This window comes from Crocodylus porosus, unplaced genomic scaffold (genome assembly GCF_001723895.1).
Source record: "Crocodylus porosus isolate Cpor-Errol unplaced genomic scaffold, CroPor_comp1, whole genome shotgun sequence".
Classification (NCBI taxonomy): Eukaryota; Metazoa; Chordata; order Crocodylia; family Crocodylidae; genus Crocodylus; species Crocodylus porosus.
The window spans coordinates 10402994-10430429 of record NW_017728915.1 but is presented as its reverse complement, the minus strand read 5'-3'; the positions used below and the strand labels follow the sequence as shown (position 1 = coordinate 10430429).

The 27436-nt window shown below is 40.6% G+C and overlaps 1 long non-coding RNA gene across 2 annotated transcripts in view; it reads right to left on the bottom strand.

The window, feature by feature from the left end:
• Positions 1–7721: 7721 nt before the first annotated feature.
• LOC109310507 overlaps positions 7722–27436 on the bottom strand; it is a 33503-nt gene continuing 13788 nt past the window's right edge. The window contains exons 1-4 of one of the 2 annotated variants that reach the window (XR_002101224.1): positions 24358–25033; positions 18432–18530; positions 10448–10527; positions 7722–7758 (exon numbers count right to left, since the gene is read on the bottom strand). This is a non-coding gene — a long non-coding RNA (uncharacterized LOC109310507). Of the gene's footprint in view, positions 7759–10447; positions 10528–18431; positions 18531–24357; positions 25034–27436 lie in introns of those variants that run through there. The other variant, XR_002101225.1, reaches the window with a different exon arrangement.

Here is a 27436-nt window from a genome sequence, read left to right as displayed (position 1 = left end):
CCAAGCACTGCCACCCCCCGACTCCTTCACCGAGTAACACACTGTGCCCCACCATGGCTGGGCAGTTGTCCCAGCCCCAATCCCTCCCTCCCGCACACCCTTTTCCTCCCCTCTCCCCGAACCCCAACAGATTTACTAGCTGGAGGCAGCTGTCAGCTGCCTGTTTAGTTTATGGTCAAATCTCCAAAGTGGCACCAAATCGTTCAGATCTGACTCAGCCGAATTGAATTGGGACAGTGATTTGAATCTCCAAATCGAATCAGATCAACCAAATTCAAATCCAAAGCAAATACTTGCTGCTTTGTACAGGCCTATTAAGCAGTATTAAAGTTACAAAATGCTGTGAGCGGTCACATGTTAATGGTTAATACCATTCCTTGCTTGTACAGCTATAACTTACCATTAGAAGGCTGGCAAGCAGAGGCCTAGTTAAGGGCCAAGACACCTGGGCTCTATTCCTGCTTTAGAGGGTGGGAGGGTTGGGAGAGGTGCATCCTGGGATGCTGAAAGGCTGACAATTGCTCATTTCACCTCTGTGGGATAGACTGAAGTTGCCCTAACAAGACAGGTGGCATGGGCCAGCATTAACCCTCACTTGAAGTGCCATAAATTTTAGGTACTCAGAGGGCACTTACTACAAGTTAATGAACTTTACCATGCAGATACTTACGTTTAAGTTTCTTTAGTATGATCTCAGCATAACATGTAATTTCACCCTCAGTCTAATGCAGCAGAATACAAGTGCCACATGGAGTGAACTGCTGTTGTCTATAAAATTTAAAAGCAACAGGGGGTTTACTCCAACCTTAGCCACAGCAAGAAACTCTGAAGGGATTTTCTGCCAGCAAGAGCTAGAATAATACTTTCCACTTTTTCAGCAGCTTTGAAAAATATTAAATCTTTAATATTGCTGTTTAGAGGGGCTTTAATAATTCTGGTATGTACATAGCCATGAAAGGCTCTGCATATAAGATAGAAGTCATTTTTACACTACAGCCTAGTTCTTCTACTGAAATAGAAGTTATCCATTGGTACCACAGCAGGGTGAATATTTTTACTATAAACAGTAAATTTGATGATAAAAGAAATTTAGAGGGACCAAAATTATCATACCTATGAGTCAATATAGAAAACAGTTTAGAGAAAGAAATGGGGCAAATATATCAAAACATTTTACTTTTGACAGTTTTGACATTTCATTTTAAGTGCATTTTCATTAAAAATATAATATAAAATTAAAATAAAAGAATTAGATAGCCTTGCAGTTAAACTAATATTTTGTGTGAAGTAGAACAGAACATTTCAGATTAAGATTTTTTTTATAATTTTTAGTTCCACCTCCATGAAAAATCCATTATTCTCTCTTCTCAGTTTCAGAAGCACCTTTAACAGTATAGACAATCTTATCTTTCAAAGTTCAGTCCTCAGTGGGCATGCCTACATGCTCATGAATGTGCTGTAGTTACTGCGCATTAAGTTTAGTACTTGAATAACCAAGTATTAAATCAATGCACAGTAACTGGTGCTACTGAGCAGTACCACTGGCACATGGCTTGTTAGTGACTCTAACTGTGCACTAACCTAATACTACTCTGCAGTAGCGTATTAGCATGGTTTTTGCCCTGATGTGCTACTGCACAGTAGTATTAGGCTCCTGCAAAGTTAGCATCTCATGTAGAGGTGCTCACTGGGCACAAAAGATGCTTGGGTACAAAGAAGCTGACAGTTATAAGTGTCTGTTGCAAAAACAACAGCAAGCAGAAGTGACATAGGGCATCTTTACATGAGACACTACCTTGCCACAACAACCAGCTGCGGCGACGTAACATCTATAAATAACTAACTGCACACTACTGGCAGTCGTGTAGTATTTGCTAAAACAAATACTAAATGACTGTGCAGTACCAAATGCATAGTGGGGCGCACATGTAGACGTGCCCACAGACAAGGATTCAGGTAGGAGGAAAGAAGCTATGTGCTCTTTTCGTACAGAAGCATTCATTGTCCTAAACTAGGGCCCAGACGTTTATCCTAATTATTATAATGCAGCTCAGGCTGGCCCAGTTAACTGATCATGTAACAGACCCAAAACAAGGACCCCACTTGTTTGATCCTCCCAGAAAACCAATAATATGAATCATATTTGAATATTGGACTGCTTTGATCGTCATCACAGATCATTGGTAATACTAATGAATTTTATCATCAGGAATGTAAAAAGCATGAAGTTGCTGGTCTAAATGAAAGGCATTCATTTGTTAACAAAATCAAATGGAAAATGTTAGATGACTGGAATATTTCCCTTCCTAACAGGAATGCACAAATTAGAACGGACTATATTATTAAAACACAGGGTTGACCATTGAGTTATCTGGAGAAAGAAACCTAATATGTTTTCAACAGTTTCTTTGGAGGTTCTTTTGTTTGTTTGTTTGTTTGTTTTTCCTCCTCAAAAAATCAAATTTGACAAAAAGATTCACTGAAAACTCAACCACTTGAAAATTTCCACTAGTCCAGAGATAATGTAATTATCTGCAATTGAGACAACTGCAGCCACAAAATACAGATACTAGAACGTAAGGTCCTCGCAGCATTTTAAGAATGATGCCTATGAATAGTACAGTCACAGAAGACACCAAAGCAAATATATGCAGGAAAAGAGAAAAAGAAAATGAACACAATTTCATATTCCCCATAGTTTTCTTGTTTAATAAGGTTATTCTGAACCATGGCTGATACCAGCACTAGATTTCCTCTTTCTCCTGGCAAGGGATTAATGAGCATGCCAGCTAAAACAAGCAGAGAGCTAACTTGGAGAGCTAAGTGTCTCCATATTCTCCCAAAAGATTATCCCTGCAAGAGTGCCAGTTAGGACTAGTGTTTATCTTCTATATTCTTTCATTCCAGAATAGAGGGCTCATACCCTGATGGGCTTTGCAACAGCATATTTCCCTTGTAAGATCACACAATGTCACATTTGTATAACACCGAATCCCAACTTAATTAAACAACCCCAGAGACCAAGCAAATGTCAACATATGTGGACAAGTGGACAAACAGCTCCATTTACATGAGTGTTGCAGCTCACTGGGTATCATTCCAGAAAGCATCTGTCTCAACAGTCTCATCTGATTCTTACAAACAAGCTACACTTTGCATTTTTGAATTTAACAAAGATCACACAGCTGCCAACATAGTATCAAAGCCTAAAGACCAAATAAATGTTTGGCTTCCCTCCAAAAGTCCTTCCCCTGGTATTATTATTACTGACAATACAGCCAGAGTAGCAAAAGCAGCGAGATGGCAAATTTACACATGTGCCATGTTTTTGTACATTGTCTACATCTGCTGCTACAAGAGTTTAAGCGCAACACTGGTGAGCATCTTCTGGCAAAAATTTGCAATATCTTACTCATTTTAATGCATTCAGAAAGGCCTGTAATATTCTTATCAAAGTGTAAGCAAAATACACACGCACACACTCACCAATCCAGCTCATGGACAAATTCATCACAGAAACACCAGTTCAAAGGGATTTTTGTTGTTTTCTCATACTGTATTAGAACCAGATATGTATTTTATCTTCCAGATTATATAAATATTCAGCTAAGATATTTTGTACTTTTTCAAGGAAATAGATTATAAAAATGATGAGGTCTCTCAAATGTTTCTCTCCTTTGATATATACTAATTTTGTGTTAACACATGCAAATATTCCCTATTCATTGAAAGGCATGTAGTATGTAGCATGTATGTATCTGAGGGCAGAATTTGAATGTGAATATGTTTCTCCTCTCTGACCAGCCCCTGTGAATCTCTTCTGAACCTTTAATTACTAACCTAGTCACCCTCATAACAAAACTCAAGGCTACATACAGCCCTGCTGTAACAACTAGTGAGTCAACAGCTGCTGCGCCATCCCTCTGGTGGCATAGCATTTTGCAATTTTGAACCATCTCAGGTGACTGGTCCAGGAAAAAAAACGTTCTCCTGGATTTCACCCCTTCATTACACCTCCCACTTGGTGAATTTCTACTGAAGAGCTAGAGGAAGAAAATAAAAGTTTCTTAATCTGTGCTGTGCATGCCTGACTGCTCCAGCTTTGGGGTATGATCTCACACTGTACTTCCTGTGAGGTGCTGCTCACCCTCACTGAACTTTAGAGAAATTAAGAGCACCTTGCAAGATTGTACCCTCTGTTATTGTGAACAGCTTTGTTTTGTCTATTCTCCTTCATTTAAATTAAATACATAGTGAGGTAATATGTGGGGTAGAAATGGGGAGCCAAAAAAAAGAGCATTGTTTTGGCATTCCCTTTTGAAATCTCATGCTGTGACTTAATTGCTAATGCACAACAAAGCCTTAGCTGCATCTGTAATTATTAGGCTCTTGTGACACAGGGGCAAATCATTTGGCACTCACCTTCCATGTTGTCTCATTGTAATTCTCACAGAACATAATGTTCCTTATCTTTCACATATCCGGTCCCTCAAACCAAACGATGACTGGCATTCAAACCCTCTGGCTTTGAGGTGGAGTATGTTTGCTGCTGTCCTAATTTCCAACCCTTGCCTCCCCTTCTCACTTTTAAATTCTCCATTGATTTAAACTAAGCTTGCCCTAGGCTTGCAAGTGTGTAAAGTTTTTTTTTTACAGGAAAGAGTCCTTGCTCATGGGGCAGGGTTACCACATGCTTTAATATTGATTTAAGTAGGCTATGCATGCTGCAGCTCTCGCACCAAAAAAACAAAGGGGTAGGGGGAATTCTGCGGGGGGGGGAAATCAGGCTGTATTTAGAAATATTTCTTAGTGTCCAATTGCCCCTGAAAATATTCAAGCCTGGGTTATTTCAAGGCTTTTTCTAATGTATTCTTCTTTCAAAGTTTGTGGTATCTGTGTAATTTTTCAATCAGGGATTAGAGAGGATTAAGTCATTGCTTAGGCCATGTTTCCCAGGGAGCATTGGCAAGCAGACTTTATGCATTTCCAGTGCGAGTGAAGTGTTTGAGCTGGCCTCAATAGAGATGAATAGTGGGTCATTTTATATGCTATGCTAGTGGATAAAGTCAGGACCCGTCAAATTGTAAATTGGTTTTAGTTAGTCCATCTCTGGCCTATCAGTCACCCTGCTTAGGCCTATTAAGTTGTAAGCTCTTTGAAGAAGAACTATCTTTTTATATGCTGATGGGCAAGTTACAGCCCTGATGCAATAAGTAATTAATAAAATTCTGAAAGATGTTAATGGGTACTCCCATACAGGGGTTTTTTTTGTATTTATCTTTTTAATCTACAGGCAATCACAGACTTCATGAAAGCTAATAGCATCCTTCCTCCACAGAAATGGGGGAGTATTGACTCCTTTGTTTGGTGATGCTTAGGTTGGCAACCATGTCTGAGGTGCCAACCACCAAAGCAAGGCCTCAATTCTTTGTACTGAGGAGTTTCCTAAAAGCTAATTTGAGAAGGAGAGGTTGGGGCTTTCTCTGGCTGGAGCTACATGTGTCTGCACATGTCAGAGTAGAAAGCAATCACAAAGGTGCTGAAGCAAGCCCAAGGGTGGCACAGAGAGCAAGCAATGAAAGAAATCCTGATCACATGACTGACTGGTATGGCAGTATGAAATTATGAGAGGAACCTACTTGCTGTTCATTTCTACAATGTGCAGGGAAACCAAACATTGTCTGAATTTACTGTAAATAAACATGACAGCACCAAAGAAATACCTGACATATATCATCAAGTTTTCTCCTTCTAGAAACAACCTGACAAGGCTCCAAATATGGACTAACCATTAGAGCCAACAGGCAATATTAATAATAAAAACAGGGATGAAAGTGGAATTCAGATTCGGGTTCCATATCCAGTTTCTACTTAGTCCTAATCTTTGGACTTGATTGCCAAGAAGAAACTATAATAGAATCAAATGTGGAGATAGTTTTCAAAATGAAGGACAAATCCTTCTTTATTTCATATTCAAACAGCAATATCTTTCAGAATGAGCTTCTTAATAACATTTTTATTATTCTAAAGGGTTTTAAAATGCTGTGGGTGCTAAATGGTACCATACTGTTGCCTAGTGCAAGCATTTTGCCATTTACTAGTAAAATATTCACCTATTATGAAGGAGTGGTGACATTTAGAGTCACTTGCTTATGAGGAAGGACCTTCAGAATTTTTTCTGGTATGAGACCTCTGGAAACATATAAACAGGAATCCTGGTTTTCTCTGACTTCAAAAAAAATCCCAATTTTCAGTTAAAAAAAGTAACCCCAAATCCACATTTTCCCATGATTAAAATGAAACACCATGATATATAGATTTATATACTAGAGGTGTTTCATTTAAATCACCTAGCCCCTGCATCCTCCCGGCTCAGCGACTGGTGCCCAGCATGTGGGGGAGGGGCATCTGGGGTCCCCCCGTGGCCAGTCACTGAGCTAGGGGGCATCAGGAGGCCCCCCAGTACTTCCTGGCAGAGGACCAGAAGTACTTCCACTCCACTTCTGGGTTCACGAGCACGCTAGAGAGCCCCCTATGCTCCTGTGGGATGTTCCATGCACCCCAGCAAACATGACCCATGCCTGCTACCTCAAGATAGGTGGAAAAAAAACTTTTAAGTTGTGCCTGTGTCCAAATTGCTGATTTGCCAAATTAGCACTGAATCTTCAGATTCAGCCATAATTGAATCAGGAACAGTGATCTGAATCAACAGATTGAAACACTGTCCCTGATTTGGGCCAAATCCAAATCAAACAGTGCCTGTTTCGCATAGCCCTACTGCCTGAGATACAAGGTGTGCAGTTAATTCTTTTGATCCTTCTTAGGTACTGCACTATTAGTAGCCTTCAACTTCATCACTTCAATGCTATTCTTGATATTCCTTACCAGGATGCTACATCTGACCACCAAAAAGCTTCCAGTCAGAGTGGAGTTAAGTTACTGAATGGATGGTAAACTGTTTAATCTCAGTTGACTGAGCCAAAACCAAGACCAGCTTGACCTCACTCATCACTATGTGCTCACTTGAAAGCAGACCTTCAGGCAATCATCAACATCTTTACTGAGACATCCAAGAAAATGGGACTGATGCTTAACATTCAGAAGACTAAGGTCCTCCATAACAAGCAGTCTCCTGCTCCATTAATTCAGATTTATGATGAGACTCTGGAGAAAGTTAATTATTTCCTATGCCTTGGAAGCCATTTCTTGCAGAAGGCCGGCATTGATGAACAAACCTAACCTCTCCTTAGCCTTTGGATGCCTGAGGAAATGGGTGTTCAAAGATTGTGACATTTGATCTGAAACAAAGCTCATGGTTTATCAAGCAGTCATGATCCCCACTTTACTGTATGGAGCTAGAATGTGGATGATGTACAGGAGACCTCTTAAGCCACTGGAGAAGTACCATCAATGCTGCATGCAGAAGTTCCTCCAAATCCAGTGGGAAAACAGACACACCAACTTTAGTGTCCTCTCACAAGCAAACACCATGAGCATTGAGGTGATGATCATCTGACATCAACTTTGTTGGACTAGCAAAGTCATCTGGATGCCTGATTCCAGACTTCTGAAGAAAGTTTTATTCTCCCAGTTCAGTCAAGGAGTATGCTCAAGAGGAAGGCAGATAAGTACTTTAAGGACATCCCCAAGGCCAACTTAAAAAAAATGCAACATCAACATCAACTCATGGGAGACTATTGCCAAGAACTGCCCCAAATGGAGGAAGAGTCTGCTGCAAGGATCTCAGTACTTTGAAACCTGACAATGAGAACAGGAGATAAAAAAGCAAGAGCAACAGAATAGTATGTTGTATGACTGTTTTGACTGCCTCCACAAAGGCGGAGGGCTGCTGCCCCAGTTACATGGCTTAATTACGCTGCTGAGAATGTATACAAGCTCTAAGTAACAATGTACGAGTATTAATAAGATGCAAAAAGCTGAGACCAATCCTGCTCAGTTAGTATGAATGCTTAAGTGATGTCTTTTAATTGATTTCAATATTAATTTAGCTAGTGTTATTTACATTATTTAAATTTTTTGCATAAGTAACTGAAGTGGCTTATACTGTATTTGAATGGATGGCCATAGATCATCACATATCAGTGCCTAGAGAGGCCTTAAATATTTGTAAGACAGGTAGGCATAATAAGTTGCCATGCTGCTATTCATTTCAGGAAATTTTACCTCAAATCCCCAGAATCCTGAAATAATTGCACATCAGCCACCATTTTGTTCTTTGTTCTGTGCAAATTTAATTTTATGACTAAATGATCTATGGGAAAATACCTAAAATAAATAGTAGACGAAACCCACAGGGAAAAATTTGAACACATTTGTATGTCTAAACTGCAACTATAGTTGTGATTGCAGCACTATTAGGCAAGTCCACACCAACTTTAATCTAGCTAGAACAGCTAACAATAGCAGCGATGACTCAGCAGCAAGGGCTTCTTCAGTGAGCCCATGAGGGACTCCTGGTATACTATAGTTGCTAGCCAACACTGTAGCCCATGCTTCCACATCTTCATTCCTATTGTTAGCCATGCTAGGTAAATTAAAGCTAGGATGATCATGACTTTCCATGCTGCAATCTCCCTTCTGATTGCTATGGAAACACGCTGGTACTCTCTGCCGCATCCAATTTCCTTAAACGTGTTAGTCCATATTTTACATTTTTCTGTAATTAATCATACATATTCTCAATTTGAGTTATGTTGATTTACTGCAGTTCCAGACTATATATACTCACATTTGCTTTCACAAGCAGTTTTCCATAAAAGTGGCAATAGTAAGTTATACCTCAAATACTATCCAAAAAAGTGAACGTGCAGGATAGTAACAAAACCAAAATAAATTGCTTTTTAATAAATATTCCTAGCATGGTTTAAGTTCATCCATCTGCAGCAGAAATAGATGTGACTTGATTCTGGCAAACAACAAATTACTGAAAAACAAGAGACAGCTTCTGTTTTTAAAAACTTCATTTGAATAAGAATATTTGCTAATAATGTGACAATTGTAGTTAATGATGTTATACCTTCTATTTATTTAGTCCAAGCACCTTTTAAAAATTAATTTGAATACCGATTGAAGAAAATGCTGTTTTTAATAGCATAAAATAGTTGAGATCAGAAGTTGCAAAAAAAGTGCTTGCTCCAGTTCTAGTTATGCTGCCCAGATTTGAATTCCTTTATCATTTGAGATCCTTATTAAGTCACTGGCATGGTATAGATTACAGTTCAATCCTAAAATTCCTTTACATTTATGTTTCTTATGTATTTTACTTTGATATCCTGCCTGTTCTAATGAAGAACAGGATGTGCTATAGCTTGTTACTTACGGCAGTACTTTGACAAGGAACCTGGATCTTAATAAAAAACAGGAAATAAAATCCTTCATATTAAATCAATTCTTTAAAAAATAAGCATGTGAATGTCATATTTAAGATTAAAGGTATTTCTCTTTCCAGGAAAGGATCATAATAAGGTGGGCATGTGGCTATTTCAAAAACTGCACACATTTGGTAAAGAGCTTATAGAAAACAGTGTCAAATCCCATATTGAACCCAGCTGCTGGTACTTACTTTTTGATGTAAGGCTTACTTCCTGCAGATATACATCAAATTAAATTCTTTACTAAGCTCACAATGGTGTTTTCCCTTTAAGCGGAAAGGCAATACTTACCTGAATGAAATATTATCTCTCTTTAATGGGTTTCTACAGCAAAGTCACATTTTACATTTAAAAAGGTGCAGTGACAGTAGGAATAAAAAAGGAAACTCACCATCTATTAGAACCATTTTATTTTCTCAAAAAATAGTTTTAATGAAGCAAATTTGGGTTTGTTATATTGATAGTGCATCAAGTCTCTTGGGAAGAATTTTGATGGGATTGTTCCAACAAGACCTGTCAGCCAAAACTATAAAAGGAATTGGTATTTGTATCAGTGAAGATTTAAATTCAGGTGTATAATTCTGTGGTGGTAGATTATACTAAAATATGATGGTATTAGATAATAATATACAGGAAATGGAGGTGGACTTTGATCTACAAAAGTTACTTGGATTTTCTCTATTGGAATTTTGCCACCACCTTTTCTGGAGGTTGGGGTTTTTCATGTTTCTTGTGACTTAGGCAAGAAACCCCACTAGAGGCAAGGCAGCAATTTTTAACTTCCAATTGTCATTTGGCGACATATAAAAACTCCTGCGATAATGCACTGTTTCCTATTTTTTAAATGAATAGAATTTTTCAATGGCAATGAGGTACAGTGGGCCAAACTCAAAGGTGTGCTTTAATGCATTGTAAACTGTTTTTTCTTCTTTTCAGTATACCTCCCCAGTCTTTTAGACACACTTACCATAAAGGAGTTTAAATTGATTCAGCTCAGATGTCAAACAACTGGAAGATTATTTAAACAGAAGTAAGTCCAAGTAACGATGCATTACCTCTGTTTGGTTGCTCTTCTTGCTACATTTCCTTTTTCTGTCCCTTGACTTGTGAGATAATTGAGACTCATTAGATTCAGCTAGAAAAAAAAAATGTGTTAAGAAGGGTTATAAGCTATGCACTAAAATTGGTAGCTTATATCCAAGTGAGCCTAACACAGATTAACTTTAAATTAGTTGATAGTCCAAACTGGTGGAGAGCACTGGAAAGGGGTGAAGTCCTAACAGTTTAGAGTAGTTCACTCTGAATATTCACTTGGATTTGATGTAGTGGAAAATGGTAGATGGCCATCATCACTGCCTTTAATATCATTGTCTAAATCAGCCTAAAGGAATAAAGAAGGAGGAACTATGTGTACTCTGTTCCTAAACAAGGAAAACAATAAGAAATCCTACCTAACCACCCTCTCCAGTCTCACTTAGGGTCTCTTCCATGTTGAAAGAGTCACAAATTTAAGATGTATTTTCCTGTTTAAACTGAAAGTGCAATAATCTCTAAAAATGAGGGAAAAACCAAAAAAACTCTTTAGCTAAGTGTCTACTGTAGGAACCAGTGCTGGGTTTAATATGAGGTCCTTTTTAAGTAACCACCCACCTAAAACTTTTCAGAGTCCACTATGCCAGCTCAGAGTTACCCATTTTCTCCAGACCGTGCCTTTTGCAATGTCTTTTCCTTCTGATAAATATTTGTTCTATATACCATTTCCAAAATCAGAATACCACCTTAATAGCAATAGAACAAAACATGGCATAGACAGGCACTGGCACCGAATTAGAATGTAAACTAAGCCTACCTAAGTTCTGGACCTTAGACATTTAAATTACGACAACTGTATTTTATTTTGCTTTCTGACTATGATAACTTAGCACTCTCCTAGAAATACTGGCCACATTTAAGTCTTTCTAGACTATAGGGGGAAAGATATATAATAAACTGAGCAATTACTTGGATATGGGTATGTGAAGAACACTGTTGAGGTGAAGTGTAGGCAAAGGAATAAGTTTCCTTGTGCCATTAAACACAAGAGGGATAACTTTTTTTTAAAAAGGAATTGCCTGTTTAGGTTTAGGTCTCTGGAAGTTCCTTAAGTTCCACATACTGACTGACAGTTTTATTCTAGAGGAAGATACCTCTCACATGAGATGAAGGCCCTCTCCCATGCAAGGGCTCTGATACATGTTGAGGAAGGCTGCTCTGATGTGCTGTAATTACAGCAAGTTGGAGCAGACTCAGTTAATCAAGTCTGCTGCAGCTTAGTAATTACCACACTTCAGCAGTCTCCAGTGTCACATGTACCTGTGTCTTTCTCCTGAAAAATGGTGGTGGGTACTTTAAACTAAAGCTCGTTTAATGAGCTTTAGCTCCAAACACCCTATTGCCATTTTTCAGTGGAGGGATGCTGATACACATGCTGCTCCAGAAGCTTTTAATTAGCACAGGTCTCACAGCATCCCCTCTTCTTCCCCCATCTCCCAGAGCACATCTATAAACACCCCAAGTTTCCAAATAGGAGAGTAATTCTACTCTCCAGTCTTGATTTTACTTCTAATGTAAAAGTTATTGGATATACCAGCCAAATCTTTTTGAGTTTTTTCAAAAAATAAAAGATTCCAGTGGGTGCTTCACATACCTCCCTTTCCCTAATATCTCCAAATTCCACCTATTTTATTCCATTCTTTATCCATAGCAAGCAAAACTGAACCAAATACCAAGGTCCAATTTGCAAGTGTTACTATAGTAGAGTCATTTTGAAAATTGCTGTGCTCTGTGATTAAATTTACACTGGATTGTTACTAATGTCATCAACCTTGCATTCAGCTTTTAGAGCAGTCTCTTTAGAGCAAGATTAGTTGACAAAAATAGTTGCTATGTATGATGTAAGACTCTTTGTATCATAATACTGAATCACCTTATAATTCTGGACTTATCAAGGAACATTCATGCATAACTTAACCTATGAATTTGGTTTGTAGTTGAATTTGGAAGTAAACTTCTTACTATCAGGATAGCCATGCTAACTTTGGGAGAAGTGACAATGCAGCTGTGACTATCAGGACTACTCTGCATTTTATGGACCCTCTGGGAATTCACCTTACCCAGGGCTAAGGTCAGCTCCATGGTCCCAGTCATGTATGTCTTGAACATGCAACACTTACACTAACTTTCTGAGAATTCAAAGGCATTCAAGCCAAGCTTTGAAGGATGATTTCCATTACAGGTTGTTAACTGATTGTTTAGTTCATTTTTATCTAGTTGTGATATAAGGCCCAGAGAGATCAGATTCTAATGACTTTGCAAATGAATATTTTGCAATCTCCAGTTACTAATATCAATGACATCCTGGAATGCAAAACACAATACAGTAATAGTGATAACTACTCTTATCGGATGTGCTGTGCAACAGAACCTTTGTGAGATAAATTGGATGGCTAAAATGGGAACTTTCAAGTAACCTAGAGACTTTACTTTATTAAAGTCTTGTTCAGTGTTCAGGTGTTTCCAACACATTTGTACTCCTGAATTTGATCAATAGTCTGAATAGTACGACTCCCTGTTACTCAGTGTCCACATGAGAAGATTACTGCACATTAGCCTAATAACAATGTGCAGTAGCATGGCAGTTAAAAACTCTGCCAGTAGCCTACTGAACAGTGTTATTAGACTAATGTGCAGTAAGTGACACAAAATAACCGTGCACTGGCACTAATGTGCAGTAACTCTAGTTACTAAGCATTCAGTTAGTACTTCATTAAGGAAATAGTAAACTAAATGTACAGTAACTAGGGTGCATTAATGACCCTGTAGATGTACCCACTGTGTATATGAACATAAATGCATATAAAAGCACTACCAGATGGAATTAAAACTGTTCACATTTGGATACAGCCACAGTTATCCTGGCCAACTCATGGGAGTAAGTGTCAATTAGATCATTCCTAATCGTGTTCTGTGTTACTTGACCATTTAAATGATTAAAACTTTCCTGTTTTATTCCTCTTGTAAGATTCAGGCGGCCAGATCCTCAGTTGGATCCTCAGTCAGCATATGGGGCTATGCAGATTTACTACAGCCTTGGCCTTAGGGTCTTTATATGGATGAGCTGTTCTTTTTTAATTTGGCCTTATTTTATTCTCTGTGTAAATTGTTTCACTCAGATTGCAGTATGCAAAGCCATCACATTTCTATACAATACACAGCCAGAGAGGAAGCTGAGATGCCTGGCCAAACTCAGTGCTGGCTCCACAGAACATTTTGTTTAGTTAGTTCAATTGATGGAGCAAACCTCTCATGTCCCTGTGGGTGTTTGGCTGCTTTTTCTCATGGGGCTCTTCTATCAGCCTTCTTTAGCCACTACTTATCCCCCTCAGTCATCTGCCCCCCCCCCCAAGAGCTACTTGCCTTTGCATCTTACTTTCAATAGACTAGCTGCCTTGCCTGCTACTGTGCCAAAGCTGCTTGAACATTTCCATATTAGAATGGACTCAAGGCAAAGTGCCAGCTAACCCCTTCCTGAGGTATCACACATCTGGCTCCCCCTCTTCAGCCTAACTTAGGAGTCCTTCTTCTAAGCAAAACCCAGCTGCAAAGCACAAATCCCATTTCATGTCCTCCATGTGGGCTGCTTGCCATACATGTGCCTGGGCAAAGGCAAGACTTGAGGCTCCATATTTCTCACAGTAGAGCGGACAAAACCCTAAGCTGGAACTCTACAGGGTAGTATTAGGCAACATTTCATAGCAAAAGCATGATTAAATCAGTAGTGCCAAGAGAATAAAGCCTTGGGGAGGATCTGTTGTAAAATTCACCAAAAAAAGCAGTTTGAAGAAGAATTGGAGCCAAATTGAGCACAAAGAGATGAGGAATAGCTGCTAAACCATTCCTGAACTTCAAAATATTTGAACGGATTAAAACTTTTGTTTTCTTTAAAGCTTTACGTGGCCAAAATGATATCAGCTGGCTTCTGCAAATCTTACTGTTGTTGTATTCTAATATTACTGCAGTGTAGGATTTGTGAGCAATGCACATTGGAACAACTGACTTTTTACACTGTAGATTACATAGTACTGACTGAAGTATTAACATTATTTTTCTCCTCAGTCCACAGATTGAAACATTAAATCAACTGATCAAAATCAGGCTACAAGTAATGATACAAACACTGTAGTCCCCATACTGCATAATACAGCTGTCTGTTTTGCATCTATTTCATTTGCAATGTGGATGTTAGAGACTCTTGATCCATAATATGTTAGCATTTGTTTGCAAGTTACCCCATGCTGAACTCAAGAAGAGAACTAAGCATTTCTGTTTCACAGTGATTTATGTATATATTTTCTTCAATTTCCACGTGTGGGTTTGATAAAGTTTGAGGTGCAAACAAATCTAAAAGTTCAAAGTAGGATTCTGACAAAGAGATTAATACCACAGGTATCCAAAGCTGAGTGTCACATGGTTTTTTGATACAAAATACAAGGTTTTCTTTTAGATTACAAACTCTTAGAGCAGATATTGTATGTTTTTACTCTGTACAGTGTTGAGCAAAGTGGTAACATTCATTTAACTTTATAAGTCATTCTACGGAACTGGACTATTTCCAAAAAAAAGTTGAAATAAAGTTTAATAGTTTAACTTTTCCCTATTTTTTATTTAAATTAGAAAGTTTATTTGCCTCCCAAAAAAGTTTCTTCTTTAAAGATCAGCATTTTCTCATTAAAAAAAAAGTCAACATTCCCAACCAGGTCAACTTAACATGTGTTTTAGGAAAATTTTCTCACAGCAGTTCAACAGCATATTAATAATATAAAGCAATATTGAAGAACTAGCTTCCTAAAAGCTATCCCAAAATACTGTTAGGAGATATAAAGAAGGGAACAAATGGAAACTATCCTCCATTGCAGCAATGAGCCAAGCTCCCTTACTCCATATAGTAGTGGCTTGTTTACTTGCTAACTTATATTGATACTTCAAATCACCTTATCTTCCCCTAGATTTTTACAATTTATTAGTTTTGGTGTGCTATCCACACAAGTAAACACCCCTTTTCATACAGTAGGCACACCTACCATTATGTTAACTGAGCTCTCATTTGCTTTTTTGATGAAAATTCTCTTAACGGACATTTCTGACTACTGTGTTACACATACAGGCTAATTCATCAAATTATATGTGTAAAAGCAACTAGTAACACACCTCACACGTTCCCCATCACCAGCCCACAGAGCTGCACATGTGACCGGCTGCAGGAAAGCAGTGCAGAATGCAGCAGTGGCAGGGCAGGCCAATGACATCTGGTGCATGCGAGCCCTGCCCCCATTCCAGCTGGCCAGGTAGCGCATGTGCGGCCCACAGAGGGGCACTGCTGCCCTCACCCCCCTGGCCCTGCTCCTGGGAGTGGGCAGAGACACACTTCCCCTGCCAGTCTCAATCTGGCCCTGCTCAGCCCTTTCCCTTTCCTTCTCCCTCGCCCCACCCCTTCTCCCCACACACACTTACCTGTGTGTGTGTGTTTCCATCTCTGCATGTCTGTCTGCATGTGTATGTACACATCTGTGTCTGCATCTGCATGTCTGTGCCTGTGCCTGTGGCTGCATGTGTCTGTCTGTCCCCTGCCCACCCAGCCACAGCAGGCACATAGCATTGCACAGCTCTTGGGGCAGTGGGGTGCAGAGTCCAGCCTGCACCAGCAGCTGCCTCCACCCTGCACACAGATCAGGGGGCATGTCCCACCGAATGTCCACCAGGGTGCGCACAGCAGCAGGAACTGCCCCTCTCCCTGCACCTCCCAGATGAACTGCTCGTGTGACTTCATCCATCACTCTGCCCTGGCTATGCAGCGCCTGCCCTTGCTCCTACCCCAGCCTCACTCCCTCCTTCACCACGGGGGCCTTGCTCTGCCCCCCACCCCTTAAAACCAAGAAAAAAAATATACAGGTGTACATGAGCTGAAACTTTGTGGCAGAAGGGGTACATTTCTTTAAAAATGTTGAAGACCTAGCTTTAAAGGATCCTAATTTTCAAAAGGGGAATATTCTTAATATCCTTAGAAGTGTCTTAGCTTAGTCTTTAAAAAAGGAAATACTTGCAATCATGAATTCTTTTTGAAAATGCAGACCCTGGTTCAGTTGATTTTCTCCAAGTGCTTTAAAAAGAGCAGGAAATAACACCCTGTAAAATCCTTTAGCTTTTCCAGCATTAGCTTTTCTCAGGCATAGGGCATAGACTTTTGCTATGCAGAGTGCATACACTGTAGTGAATAAGATGGCTTGATGCGAACCTAGCTCTATTAGTCAGTTCAGGTAATTTAACATATTTGTCCACTAGATGGTGCAATGAAATAAAAATACAGGGTCTGACTCCACTACTCTGCATCTAATTCAGGGAAGAGCCTTCTAGCCATGCTTGTTCATTTTAGCAGATAAGCATCACAAACTTTGTATCATTATCTCATCTTGTAAATGTGGGCTTATTTTGAAAGTCTTATAATTAAAGGAATGAAAATTTAGTGACTTGCAAGCTGCAAAGGCTCCTTGTGTTTTTTCCTCATTTTGATAACCTCACCTATCAGAAATTTTAGATAGAAGTATTTGGTATTAATGAGGTAGTCCTCTATAAAAGAAAAAAAACAATGGAGTTGAGGAGATAATCACTATGGCAGTGGTGTTCTAGCAATCTTTTAAGAAGCAGCTCCTACAGTTTTCTGCCTGGCTTGAAATGAAATCTACTGCACTACCAATGTATATACAAGTGACTACACACAAAACACACCCAGAAAGTACTATAGAGAACTCATGATATTTATATTGCTTAGTATCTGTTTCTATGTTTTCTTTGTTAACATATAAATGAATTCCTTGCCCAAGCTTTAGGCATCATCTTGATACACAGATGAGCAATCTAAGTTTTTGTCAGCTTCAAACTGTGTTTGTGTGTATGTATGTGTGTGTGTACACAGATATGCTAACCTGTGATGCCAATTCAGTCACTGCCATTTATCTTCTCTGTTAATTGTACTAACTTAGTGAAGATAACTTTTAAAACAGTCAGGAAAAAGCCCCTTTAGGAGCAGTTAAGCTATAATGTAAAGTATGGATTTATTTCTACTTTATTCAAAATAAATAATCATATCCAAGTTGTTCTGCTATACTCTGGTGTTTAAATCAGCTTTAGTCTTCTCTTCCCATTTCAATAAGCAGAACAAGAGTTAGGCTGTGTAATTACACATTTAATTAAGATGCATCATGTAGAAAAATGTATTTAGAATAAGAAATCTGTAAAATAACTAAACTGGGTACAATTCTACTTCCATTGTTGTTGATAAGTAACACATGACCACATGAAGAGTCAACTGAAACCCGGTTGCTGCTGCTTTGGTACGGTTTGTTGTGGTGTTCTGAAGCACGGAATCTCCCTGTAAAAATGCATAGAGACAGATCCCACCTCTGCTATACTGATGGCTGGAGTTGTACTGGTGTATATGAAGGAACAAGTGCTCAGCTTGCTTCTATTAGCAGCCAGGCTTCCAGCAGCAGCACTCAGGAATTCTGAAGCCATTTTCACATATATGTATAATACCATGCTAGATTCTTTTCATTCCCCACCCAGTCCTATGGAAAGGTTTTCTTGTTATAAATCTAAAGCAATATACCTTTAGAACTATCTTAAATGAGTCAAAGTCATGGCAGCTACATATGTTACTGTCTTTCTCTCTCATGTGAACAGTTCGGACTAATTGAGGCATGAGGAAGCTTGGCACCTCTTACCTAGGTCCCAACAGTTTAGCTGCTGATTGCCTCCAGACACACTTTATTATTTTTTTACCACAGTGCTGCACAGGACTCCTCCAGAAAAGCATCCATGCACTAGAGCAACAGAGCTGATTCAGAGTCCTCATTCTATCTAACAGCATTGCTGGCAAAATAATTACAATACCAGCAACATTTTTAGTCCTTTTCAAAGGGTGATGTCCCTTTGAAGCCTGCTTACCTGTCCATCTGATATTCAGATTTAAGACCTGAAATCCTCATGCCACTAGAGGGTGCTTCAAACCAAGCTGTCATTTCAAATTACTGCAGCAGATACAACCTGAATAAATACAGAAGCTTGTGTTAGGCCTGGAAAAAGTTCTTTTGTCTTTTACTAAATGTATGTATTCCACATTTGGAAAGGTACACTAGAGGTAATAGGCTTCTTTTCTTTAGTTTCCTTTTGAAAAGTGCACTTCCTGCAAACACTAGGCATTAAGTGTCCCCTCCCACACCCCTGCAGATTTGCGATTTTCACAGCCTGCTCCCTCTCTGGGTCTCGCTCCCCCAGCACCTCCACATGCAGACAGGGGATTCCTTCTGCAGGCCTCTGTCCTTGCAGTTCAAGCCTTTCCAGCCCAAACAGAGGACTTCCCTCTGCAGGCCCCTGACCAGGCAGCTTCTTCCAGCTAGCTTACCAACCCCTGCCCACTCTTTCCCTAGGAACTTGTGTCCCTGATTGCACAGCTCCGACCCTGGGTGGGGAATCAGCTTCTCCTGGGATAACTCAGGCTCCCCTCCATCCTGAAGTCTGCTTCCTAGCAAGCCTCAGTTCCATTCCCGTATAGCTCTCCAGCTGCTTTTACTTCCCTCTGCTTTTATGACTCCTGAGTAGCTGTAGCAAAACCCTCAGTTTTTCTTTTAAAATGCATTCCTTCCCCTTCCCCAACCATTTCTAAGTTTTTCTCTCCCCCTTTATTCCCTATAGATAAGTATAAGTGAGCTAGGACATAGGATAAGCTTCAACTTTTATTTTGGTAGCAAGTTGTATTTGTTTTGTTTTTTCTCCTTCTTTATATTATATAATTATTATGTTTATATTGATTTTTACTGTTCTGTATTACTGTTTTGCTGATACTATTTGATTTAGGCCTACATATGTAAGTTACCATACCTCATGTCAAGTTTCCATCTTGTAATGTCAAGCCTCCATCTTGTGTCCCCTGATGTTGTAATCTAAGACTCATACCTACCCCTCCTATGTAAATTGGTTCCTGGATGAATGGGGATGAATGATGGTGCTTGAGAGACAATGGCAGTAGGTCAAAAATAGCTCCCTCCGAATAACCAAACCATCAAAACCGAACGACCCAGCCACTGGAACCACCCTCAGCATTCAAGAAACAAAAGATGAGGCAACCCACCATTGTGTCAGGCTGCACATGCTCAGTAAGAACACCTGGAGCCCCCTGGAACAAGACTGACCTTGCCTGGACAGGCCCTCCCCATAGGAGATCAGAGGTAGTCTGCCCCATAAAAGGGGTAGTAAAGACTGACTCCTTGGGATGCCCTCTCCATCTGAACCAGCACCATGCCACACTACCTATCTACCCAAAGGCCCTGCTGGTGTCCCCCTCTGGACAACACCTACTGGATAAGGATCACTTTCCAGCCAGAATAGGTAGCTATCACCCCCACTCTGTCTTCAACCAAGGACTTCCCTACCTGGACTCCAGCCCTTCCATTGAGTCTCTTTCTCCTGCTGCCATTGTGTGTGTACCAATAACTTCATGGGGCTGTGCAGTGTGTTGTCTGTTTAATAAAACTGTTATTTGGACCCCTGAGTTGGGTTTTGCTTTACTATGGTTCCGGCCCTGCTCTAATCTCTGTTCCTCGCCACTCTAACTTCTGTCTCATTTCTCCCTCTCCTGGTTCTGGCTCACTACCACCCCCAACACCTGTCCTGAGCTCCTTTCTTCCTGAAAACCCCCTGTTTCTTTGCCACTGTCTTATCCCCACTGCCTTTTCCCCTGATTTCTGCCACTGTTATTGTCTCATCCCCACTGCATTTTCCCTGGATCTCTGCCACTGCCTTTGCTTTGTCTCCACTGTCTTTTCTCCTGATTTCTGCCACTGTTATTGCCTTGTCCCCACTGCCTTTTCCCCCAAGCTCCCAGGTTTCTGTCTCAGTTTCTTTCCTAGCTGTCTCCTCCTTGCCACGGGGCTTTTTCCCTTGCACCAGTGACCTCAAGTAACTCTGGGGCCACTTGACCTTAAGTAACCCCAAGCCAGCTTCTCTCTAGTCTACTGGTTCTAATTCTGGTTCCGGCAACTTTCAATCCCTATACTTTAACTCTCTCTCTCTCCTTAACTTTCCCCCAAGTATCCCAGGTACCCCAAGCACACACATACACACTGTACCATCCAAGTCAGGAACTTACCTGTGTGTATGTGTAGGTGAGTGATATGTGTGTGAGTTGGTGAATATACATATATGTCAGCGAGTGTGTAATATATGAATTGGTGATCTGTATATGTGTACAGAGTGTGTAGGTATTGACAACTGATTGTTGTCTAATTTTTGGTGTGTCTTGTGTGTATGTGATTGAATTGGTGATAGGTATGCATGTGCCTAGGCTGGTTTGGATGTGTATATGCCTGAGTTGGTAGTGTGCATGTGTGTAGGCACCTAATTGATTTGTGTGTTTTTATATGTGCAATTTTGTCACACCCTCCTGTCTAACAGTGCAATATTGAGATCCTGAGAGTTGCCCTGACCGCACAGGGCAACATAGCCAATCAGAGCTTGGGGTTTGCAATGGGAGCTCTGGTTATAGTTCAAATCCTCCAGTAGAAAGCATGCATTGTGCACAGTATACCCACTATTTGGAAAAGCTATTGCACCCTCCACAAACTTTTTAGGCACAGCCTTTGTAGTTGTTAGAATTGCATCTGCATAGAATTTGAGTTAAGCAAGTGGATCAGAGTGGGTAGTTTGTTGTAAATTATATCTTACTTCTTGTGAATTGTATGCAAGCCAGTTGCATCCAACGTAGTTGATGTTGTTATATAAATGAAAGAGGCCTTTTTCTAATCCAGAGAAAGATTTTGTCCTTACCTTTGAAATGCTTATGATAAAAAAAATTGGTGAAGAAAATACGTGATGATTTACTCCCATCTTAAAGATTAATTGACATTTGACCTTTTCTAGCTGCATAAAGGAGCAGTTTAGTAGCTGGGTAATAAGGAAAATATGTTACTCAGCTAATTTTTCTGTAGTTGCCACAGAACAGTAAAGTGACTGACCCATTATGGCTCAGCAACATATGAAATAGTTTAATGAGTGTATCTAGTCTTATCTTTAAAGAAGCTCTCCCTAAAAGGTGGCTTTTCTTCAGCAGAATCAGGATTGATTCTCTAGAAGGGGAAATAGCTTCCCCCTGCCTCTTTCATGGGATGCACCTAAACAGCCTCCCATATCAATTTTGGTGGAAAGGAGATTATAAAAGCAATCATGGGAGCCTATGGGGTATATTCAGATAAAAGTATGTGGTATAAGCGTTGTGGAAATGCTTTCAATAGATTTCAGAGTAAGGGTTGAGAGAATGTTATTCTTATTCTTTAGGTCATTTATTAGGCTAGAAAGTATTTAGTTATTTTGCAAGTTTTTCTTTTGAACTTTTAACTGAATACTAAATAAAGTACCTTGTACTTCATAAATCAGAGTAGGAATTGAATTTCATGTTACTCTCTCAAGAACTAACACCCTTGAGGAGGTATCTTTGTATGGCTTTAAAGTGCAAGGTTCATGGAAAACTTCTGAGTTGTATTGGGACTAAAAGGGGAAGGATTGGTTGTAGAATATGCAGCTTAAAGGTTGCGAGAGAGAAGAGAGAAAATAAATGCTTCAGTAATTTTAGACCATATACAGAATTTAATTGGTTCATGTTGATATCTGATGTGGTAATTACACTTGATATACAAGTCATAGGGGTTTCTCTTTCTCTATTGGATGAACAATACTCCTGTTCAGAGGCTTTTGCTGTTACCCTTGTTTATATGCTCAAAGTTTTGTTAGTTGGCACTTTATTAGTTCTTGTGCTGATCAAAATGTTGATGTCAAGTGGAATTGCTGCAGAGCTTGAACAAGTTGTTGTTGTGGGTAGTGGTGGTGGTGGTGGTTTTCCTCTCTTCCCTCTTCTGCCCCCACGTCCCATAAGAGCCCATAATTACTTTTTAGATACCTGTCCCTTAGTATTGATGCTTTTTTAAAATATATCTTTACTAGGAATACAAACCCAGTAAAAGGTAGTTAGTAAGTATAGAGTGGGAGCATCTACATGAGATGCTTACTATGCAGTAGCCTAATAACACTGCACAGTAGCACACCGGTCAAAAACTGTACTAATACACTACTGCTCAGTGTTATTAAGCTACTGCACAATAAATATTTTTTTAAATCATGAGCCAGCACTACTGTGCAGTAGCACAAGTTACTGTGCCTTGAATTGGTACTTGGTTAACCAAGTACTAAACTTAAAGTGCAGTAACAAGGGCACATTAAAAATGTGTAGATGTGCCCAATGTGTTAACATTGTGCCAGGTGCTGGCTTTCAGGAGTAAAACAAAGATTCCAAAACCTGAAAAAAGACATTTAAAGTTCTCAAATCCGGGTTTAGACCTGCAAAAACAAGGACTGCATTGAGGAATTTCAATACTGGGCCAGTCTAACAGTTCATTTAGTTTGATTTCCTCTCAGCAGTGGTCAGTATTAGAAGCTGCACAGGAAAGTTCAAGAAACATTATTTTACCCCATGGTCAGATTAGTACAGGCTATAGGATATTTTGCCTTCCTCTGTAGCTGGGGGGTATGGCCCTCTTCCTTGGGTTTCTCAAGCATATCTTCGCAACCCTTAGAACAGCATGACACTGGCTACTGTTTCTGTCTGCTTTATCTGTGGCAGGTTAGGGTGACTGTGGTCCATGGGGTTATGACAGGTTGATTGTGAAGTTTTAGTAATAGGTTAGACAGGAATGGCATGGCTTGGATGAGAGCAATCCTGCTTTAGCCAGTGGGTTGGACTAGATGACTTCCAGGGGTCCCTTTTAGCCCTACATTTTCTATTATTCTAGAATAATCTACTTATGAGGAACATTTCTTCCTAGTTCTGAATATCTAGAGTTTGGCTTCAGCTCAGATACATGAAGATTTATGTATCTTCCAAAAGACATTTTTGCCATAAGTTGTAGAGTTGTAGTGTTCAAGTTCAATGAATTCTAATACTAGAATTAGTAGAATTAGAATCAGTTACTGGTCTTCAAATGTTAACTGTGGTGAATAAATGGATAGTCAACATGGCAGAAGAAACTGGAAGTCAATGAAAACTTTAAATAGTTGTTTTTTCTGGCTTTTCACATAAAGGAAATCAGTTAACAGTTTTGGGAACTATTATGATTGCTGATAAAATCTCACAGTATCTGTTTTCCTGAAAGTGTCGGCTCTGGAAGCTTGTAACTACTGCTTTCCTAGTACCTGTAGTTATAGAGAAGAGCCTGAAAATATGAGCCATAAAAGCTTGAAAACTAGAAGGCAAATAAAAGCCTAACTTTTTTTTTACTTTTTGAAATCTCATGATTGCTTGAGTGCTGACTCATAACAGCTGAATGCATGGAGTTGGCAAGATTGAGCTCATCACATAATCTTGAAACCACAGAGCAGTTATGTGAGACGTGATCAAACTTAGTAATAGAATAAAGTTCCCTAAAAAATATCTAAGTGAATGTTCAGTGCTATCATTGCAATGTCCTGCTTGACATGTGTGTGTGTTCATGAAAATATTTATGCTCATATTAGATATTATAAAACTCTCTATTCCCCCCCCACTCCCGCCAATGTTTTTTATCAAAGCCTATGTTGTTTTGCTCCTGTCCTATCTGCTCTTTCCTTAAGGAACAGCTCATAACCAAAAATGGGAAGCAGTGAGCAGTCAGGCAATGAGATGATAATGTTCTTACTTTTATAGGGTTCCTTGTAATTGCTAATTGTATTTTGAGCAGAAACACCTAATTGTTCTAAATGAAGTCATTTGAGGTGAAAAGCAAAAGCAAAATTACAACTGATTCAGAAAATGGAAACATTTACTGAGGAAGTCAGAAATCCAGGTCACCTTCTGTTCTCTTTAGCTTCAGCCTTCTTCAGCCTTGGCTTTCCAGTTCAGGAAAGTACATAGGCAGTTCTACTGGAAAGTTCCTGCAGTTCTCCCAGGGGACACAATGTAGGAGGAAAGCTAGAACAGCCTTAGCAGCAGGAGAGCAGCAGAGTAGTTTGCTTACTGGCACCTTCTAGTGCTGGGAGTTGGAGGTCTAAGCCAGCGTTTCCCAACCAGTGTGCCACAGCAGAAAAGGATGTTCAGAAATGAACAGGTGTGCTACAGAATTTTGCCATAGCATTGAGCTACAAAAGGTATGAGAATGGGGAATGCCTTAACAGGTGTATCGCAGAAAATTTTTATTAATGTAAGTGTGCCTTCAGCTGGAAAATATTGGGAAACACTAGTCTAAGCTGTGGGTCAAGGGATCAGTAGAGACTAACTCCTCAGAAGGTTGAGATGAGCCATAATTGGGGTTGTCTGCTGATCAGCACAGACCAGATAAGAGATCGCTCCCAGACAAAGAACCATAGCAGTATCTATGATGTAGGGTAGCTGTTAGGGAAAAGGGCCCAAGTTTTAACAGTGACAAAATTGGATGCTGGAACTAAAAATATTTGCGTTGATTTATTGGTCTTTGAGGCTAGGGACAAAAGTTACACAAAATCCATATAAGTGATCAGAAACCAGTCCAAGCCTGTAAAAAAACAGAAGTTTAGTGCACATAAACTGCTTTCAAAATGACTGAAAATGGTTTAAGATAAACCTGGATGGACGTAGCATTAGCCTTCTAACCCAGGTGTACTCAGGTATGTACTACCTTTTCCAGTTGAAGAGAAACGTCAGCAGGGCAGGTGTGTTGCTGGCTACCTGCGTTTTTCTCTCCTTTCCCTACAGAGAGCTAAGCCAGGACACTATGAACTTAACCAAGGACACATTTATTTACATTAAAAGATAAATATAATTATAAACACAAATACATATATTTATATATACTATTAAATTATCAACCTTATTCTATCTATATAGAGATGGAGATGGATAGATATTAGTCTACCATTCCTAAAGATACAGATATGTTACTGCTAAATACTAGATAAATAATAGAGGAGGCTCCCAGCAGGGCCTCAATGAAAATCATATATTGTAAACTCGATTAACTAAAAATTTACAATTATAAAATACACTATAACAAGGATTATTGGCAATATGTACATGGTTCTATACCTCTATCAGGATACAGTTAACTAGCCAATTGCCCACCTGCAATGACCGGGGGGGGGGACCATGCCCCCCACCGTCCGGGTCTGCTCCCCACCTCCCTGCCACAGCAGTCGGGGGAGGGGAGGAGTGGACCTGGGCCCGATGCTGGGGAGGACTGGGTCTGAGGGTGGGGAGAAGCCAGCCCACCATGGTGGGGAGAGCAGAAGGCCTGGGCCAACCCAGTGGCAGCAGGAAATGGGAGGAGTGGGCTTGGAGCTGATGGGGGAGAGAGAAAGGGGGCTGGGGGAGGAGTGAGCCCAGGCCCAAGGTGGGGAGGAGGCCTGAGCCTGAGCCAGGGGAGAAGCCAGGCTGCTGCAGCAATTGGGAGGAGCAGTGGGCCCAGCCCAAAGCGGCAGTGGCTGGGGAGGGGAAGAGTGAGCCTCCTTCCCCTCTTGAGCCCAGGCCCACTCATCCCCCTCCTTCCCCCCTCAACTCCAGCCCGCTCCTCCCATTCACCAACCACCACTGGGTTGGCCCAGGCCTGCTGCTCCCCCCACCACAGTGAGCTGGCTTGTTCCTCAGCTCGTACTTGGTCCTCCTCCCACCCCACCGTGTGGGGCCCAGGCCCTCTTTTCCCCCCGCTCTGCCACGTGCACCCACTATTCCCCAAAACCATCTTGGGCTGGCTCCTACCACTATCACTGCCACGTCATCCTGCACAGGGCCCTGCAAGCAGGGATGATGAAAGGGAGGAAGGGCGGGCCAAGGCCAGAACCATGGCATCCTGACCCTGCTCCCTTCCACACTGCTGCTGCCACCACCTGCAAGGAGTAAGGTAGGGGGGCGGACCAGCTCTGGTGGCCTGCCCCCGCATCATGCCACCTGCAGGGAGCAGAGCAGGGGGGAACAAGGCCAGCACTGCTGGCCTCGCCCCCCTGTTCCATCCACTCCATTGCCCCCACCTCCAGGGAGCTTCCATACCCTGTGTCCCAACCATCAGGGCAGCACTCCACTATGCCGCTAGCTCCTGTTCAAACACTTGTTTGCACTCTGATTGGCTGTTTGTCAACCAATCAAAGTGCAAATAAAACATTATAGACAGACAGACTTCGGCTTTTATAATATAAGAATATAGTCTAACCTAAGTTTCAACAAGTGTTTTATAACCTTAAACTCTATCAAAATCTAAATTTATTTAGTTATTAAATCTAAATCTACAGCTATATAATACTCTATCAAATAATTAGCCCAATAATATCAGATTAAAGATCTCAATATAACTCAATAATTTTAGACTTTATCAACTTACACTTATAATGCATAAAATATAAACTACATAATACCCAGTGCCCACTCACAAAATATAAAGTGGAACACCCTTGAATACAAGTAACTCTTCTAGGAACCCCAAGGCCCAGGCTAGTCTGGAGCCTTGGCTACATTCCTGTAGCCATTTGGGGGGGGCAGGGAAGAAACTCCGCTGGTGCCCTTCAGGCTTTCCCCAGCCTAGCCAAAATATCCTGTAACCCAAAATAAAACTTCATACTTGGGGAGCCCTTCCTTCTGGGCTTCCCCAACCTGTAGGGAAGCCCAGAAGGGGAACCCCTTCCCCTTCCACAACTCCAGGTGGAGGGTCCTCGTCTCTTTCCTGGTGAGTTGCCACCTTTCCTGCTGAGACTCCAGCTGTCTCTGGCTCCCTCTGGGCCCGCCAGCTGCCAGTGACCCTGTGCACCAAGATGTGCACCGAGGGCTTTACTCTTCTGCTTGGTGTTGGGCCCCTGAGCCACCTTGCAGGGTTCTGGGGTCTTGGTTTCAACCAGGGCCCTCCATGCAAGACTTCAACTTTAAGGGCCTGGCCTCATGACGGGGGGGGGAGGTGTTGTAGATCCCAGTC